This window comes from Silene latifolia, chromosome 9 (assembly GCF_048544455.1).
Source record: "Silene latifolia isolate original U9 population chromosome 9, ASM4854445v1, whole genome shotgun sequence".
NCBI lineage: Eukaryota > Viridiplantae > Streptophyta > Magnoliopsida > Caryophyllales > Caryophyllaceae > Silene > Silene latifolia.
Window position 1 is genome coordinate 87,376,445 of NC_133534.1, and position 5,186 is coordinate 87,381,630.

The following is a 5,186-nucleotide window of genomic DNA, read 5'->3' on the forward strand; positions in this document are numbered from 1 at the left end:
GAACAAAACCGACGTAGTGATCCAACTCACGTATCGCTCAAATATTTACCCAAAGGGGATGGTGGAGGATGTGTTGGTAGAGGTAGACCACTTAACTTTCCCGACCGACTTCTATGTTCTTGATATGGAAGCCGACTCGAGGGCCACTCCCATCCTTTTGGGGAGCCTTTCATGAAAACATATGAAACAAAGATTGATGTGTCTAATGGGAACCTCACTATGGAATTTGATGGAAAGAAACTCACATACAACATCTATGATGCTATGAGACAACCTAGAGATTCACATGCATGCTATTTATTGAACATGATTGAACCAGTTGTCTCACAAGTGTATTGTAATACTACGGATTTATGAGTCTCTGGGTACTCTATCGAGTAGGCCTTACTCTGTCGATTAAGGGTAAGTTGCATTTTAAAATAGTTTCTGACCTGTTGGGTACTCGATCGAGTAACGTAGATACTTGATCGAGTAAGAGGGCACTCGATCGAGTACCTCAGCTACTCGATCGAGTAGCCGGTTTACGGGGGTTGATTTGTCGGGTTTTGTTAATAATGCGATTAAGTATATAATAACTTCCGTCACTTTTCTTTAAACACTTTTAAAACCTAATTACTTTCAAAGAGAGAAATCAAACTACGTTCTTCGCATCAATCGCATTGTTGGCAAATCCCGGAGCTTGGAAGGTCGGATTTTACCTATCTCTATACCGTTGTAATCCTTGCGTCGAGGGTAAGATCTATGTACCGTTTTTATAGTATTTCGTTAAAGTTGTTTAAACCCTAATATTGGGATTTGGGGTTTTTGTTGCATTTTGTGATTGGTAGTGATTATATGTTTGTATGTTAGTAGGAGGATTCGTAGAGGAAGTGTTTTGATATCAGTTGTGAGATCGTCTGATTGTGTTGTGCTTTCCAGGTAGGGTTTCCCTACTCAGTATTAGTCCCATAATGTGTTGTGGTGTTTTGTGGTTGTTGAATATTATCATACTCGTATTGTGACGATTGCTGGATTTGGTTGCTGATAGTAGTTGTGATTGATTGTATCTGTCCGTGTTCTTCGGGGTGCGTCCCTGGCTGAGTGGAGTGACTTGCGGGAGTGGCTTCATGCCCATGATTCGCCTTCTGTGGAACCCGCCACAGAAGGGATGTGCACATTAATGGATTTGGGCTTATCGCTCGATGGAGATGAGCGGGGCTTAGGTGGGAACGGCTGCGGTCCCACACTGGCGGCGAGGAGTGACCTGTTGCGATGGGCACTCTGGCAGGGCTACACACTTTAGTGTGTAGTCAGGATTGTGGAGTTGGGTTTGGAGTTCGGAGGATATTTGTGATGATTGAGCTGTTTGTTTACTGTATTGTTGGTTTATATATAAATTGTGTGATTAGTACTGACCCCGTTTAATGTTTTAAAAAATATGGTGATCCATTCGGGGATGGTGAGCAGTTATTGAGCAGGTATGAGTCGAGTTACTGGGATAGCTGGGATGTGCCACCGTCTAATGATAGAAGTCTTCCGCTGTAGCTTAGTAGTTTAATAAACATTTCAGTTAACTCAGTAGACAGTTGGTTTTGAGAACTTGTATTCGTATTTTGGTTTTGGTTTTGGATTGTAACCTTTTGCTAAAGTATTTCTATTTAAATGTTGTTTCGTTATTGTCTATTTGACTATCATTGCCTTGGGTAACCGAGATGGTAGCATCCTTATACCTGAGTGGACCTGGTAAGGCACTTGGAGTATGGGGGTGTTACAAAATGGTATCATAGCGACGATCCTGAAACCTGTAACCAATGAATCTAATGAATATAGGGAGTCAATTAAAATGAATCCGGGGTAAAGGTTGTAGGAGCTAATGCAAAGGCTTGGGAGACGTCTTAAAGTCGCGAACTCGCCTTACAATTTTGTACCGGTCACATGGGGGGGTATATGTCAAGGTCGTATGTGATGTTTGTTAGTTTGTGTGCGATTTTGGTGATGTATGCTGTAATTGCTGGATGTTTGGCGTAGAAGGTTGAGTTTATGCATGAAAGGTTGGTGAAGTATATAGAACTGTTGTTTAAAAAAAAAAGCATGTTGGTTGTTTACTATGTGGCGTTTGATAATATGATATAGTTGTTTTGTTGATCATATGAAAAGCTTGGTAGAATTGCGTGCTTAACTATATTATATGTCGAGTTTATAAAGTTGCATGGTATGTTGGGAAATGTGAGATAACATGCGGGCAGTATATACGAGTCAGCATGACTCGATCGAGTAAGGGGGTACTCGATCGAGTAGGTGAGGTACTCGGTCGAGTGGGTCTGACTCGATGGAGTGGGTATTTGACGTTTTAATAACCAGAATGGTGGTTTTTGGGTACTTGATCGAGTACATATGGCACACGATCGAGTAGGGGGTCGCTCGATCGAGTACCCTGGCTACTCGATCGAGTATGTTAGAGGTCAGAAGGTCTGTTTGGGGTCTGATGTCGGGGCACTCTATCGAGTATGGTGGGCACTCGATCGAGTAGCCTCTTACTCGATCGAGTATGTTTAGGCACTCGATCGAGTGTGTTCTGGGCAATCCGCTTTCGTGTTTTGAGGTTTTAGTGCGTATGTTTATGTCTACCCTTTCTTATATAGTTTCAAGATGCCGCCAAAGAGAAACGCTTTTTATGCGAGAGCTGAGACCATGAACATAGATGATATCCTTAAGATGTTGGAGCATCCGGATGCTCTTACGGAGGCCTTAAAGAAAGTGGGAAAAGATAAGGATAAGGAGGTTGATCACTCTAAGATCAGCCTCTATATAGCAAGGTTTAACCCAAAAGAGTACAAGGGGACCGGGGAACCAAACCTTCTTGACAACTGGCATCGTGAGATGGAGAATATACTAGACCTGGTTCACTGTCCTGATGAGATGAGAGTAGATTAAGCTGCGTTCTACCTGAGGGAAGCAGCTGGCGAGTGGTGGGATAAGGTGAAGGGGAGTGCTAGGGAGATGTATGCGAACCAGGGCTTACCTGATAAACCTTGGGAAGAGTTTCAGAGGGCTATGAGGAAAGCGTTTGTACCGAAACATGTGAGGAGTAAGCTGAGAGAGGAGTTTGATGGGTTTAAGATGACATCTGATATGTCAGTTGTTGAGTACTACAAGCAGTTTAATGAGAAGTCTAGGTATGCTGAGGATATGGGTTTGAGTGAGGAGAACCTGGCGCTGAGGTTTGAGAGGGGGTTGACCCCTAAGATCATGGATAAGCTACCTGTGGGAGTCCCTACTGATGTTAAGGAAGCTTATGAGAGGGCTGGGAGAGCTGAGAGATTGGTGGAGATGGCTCCGGAGAGAGTGGGTGTTGAGAAAAGAAAGGCTGAGAGTGAGGGTGGTAGCCAATCTAGTCACAAGAAAGGCAACCACAATCAAGCTAGAGGGTTTTCTGCTTGGTCAGGGTTCAGTGCTGGGGCTTCCTTTGGGGGTGGCCGTGTGAGTAGTAGTGGTAGTTGGGGGATGACTTGCTTTGGCTGTGGCAGTGTAGGCCACAAGAGACTTGAGTGCACGAGTGCAGCGGGAGCTTTTCAGGGATCGGCTCGGGGGAGCTATTCTCAGGGACCTGCACAGAGTTATGCGAGCAATAGACCGTCTGGGTCATGGTCTAACTGGGGAAGTCAGAGCTATCATGGTGGAGGTAACCGCAATGGCGGTAATTCTTATCAGAAACCAGCTACGAACATCAACAACAATCAGGGGTCGGGTGCTAAGCCGACTACATCAGCCAGTACTGTCCAGGGAGGTGGACAGAAGACCAGTGGAAAGCTGTTCATGATGGACAAGAAAGCAGCTGAGGATGATGCATAATTAGGGGTCGGGTGTTAACGGTATTAATACCTTTGTTTTGTTTGATTCGGGGGCGTCTCAGTCGTTTGTATCTTCGAGTCATGTTAAACGGTTGGGTTTGAGGGTATATGAGTCTGTAAGTGAGAAAGTTTTTATACCTTCAGGTGAGTCTTTATTATGTGGGAGGTTGTATAGAGATGTGTCTATGATAGTTGGGCAAGTTGATCTACCTGTAGACTTGCTAGAGTTTCCTTTTGACGGTTTTGCGATGATAGTCGGGATGGATTGGTTGGGAAAGTATAAAGCTAAGATAGACTGTCATCAAAAGAAAGTGTCTTTAGGAGGGCCTAAGGGTGTTAGCGTGTCTTATCGTGGGTTTTTAGTCAAACCCAAAGTTAAGTTGATTGCATCTGTCACCTTGGAGTCTTATCTGAGGAAGGGATGCCCTTTGATCTTGTTCCATGTGAGAGATGACCGGATAGAGAGTCCGACAGTTGATCAGATACCAGTGGTGGGAGAGTTTGCAGATGTTTTTCCAGAGGAGATTCCGGGGTTGCCACCGAAGAGGGAGATAGATTTCACAGTTGAGTTGAAACCGGGGACGGGGTCAATCTCTAAGGCACCGTAACGGATGGGTCCTAAAGAGATGGGGGAGCTTAGGAAACAGTTAGATGATCTGATAGAGAAGGGATACATTAGACCTAGTGTATCGCCGTGGGGAGCACCAGTTCTTTTCGTGAAGAAGAAAGATGGGAGTTTGAGGTTGTGCATAGACTACAGGGAGCTGAACCGAGTGACTGTGAAGAACAAGTATCCTTTGCCAAGGATAGATGACCTGTTCGATCAGTTGAGTGGTGCATCAGTCTTTTCTAAGATTGATTTGAGGTCGGGGTACCATCAGGTGAAGATTAGAGAGGTGGACATACCAAAGACAGCTTTCACGTCGAGGTATGGCCATTATGAGTATGTGTTGATGCCGTTTGGGTTATCTAATGCACCGGCTGTGTTTATGGATTTGATGAACATAATCTTCAGACAGTTTTTGGACAAGTTTGTGGTGGTGTTTATCGATGACATCTTAGTCTACTCTAAGACTAAGGAGGAGCATGAGGAGCATCTGAGGATTGTGTTGCAGACTTTGAGGGAGCATGAGTTGTATGCTAAGCTGTCCAAGTGTGAGTTCTGGTTAGAGAAAGTTGCTTTCTGGGGCATGTAATCTCTTAGGAGGGAGTAGCTGTGGATCCGGCAAAGATTGAGGTAGTGACAAAGTGGGAAGCACCTAAGAATGTTGCTGAGATCAGGAGTTTCTTGAGTTTAGCTGGATACTACGGACGGTTCGTGAAAGGTTTCTCTAAGATAGCTAGACCTATGACAGG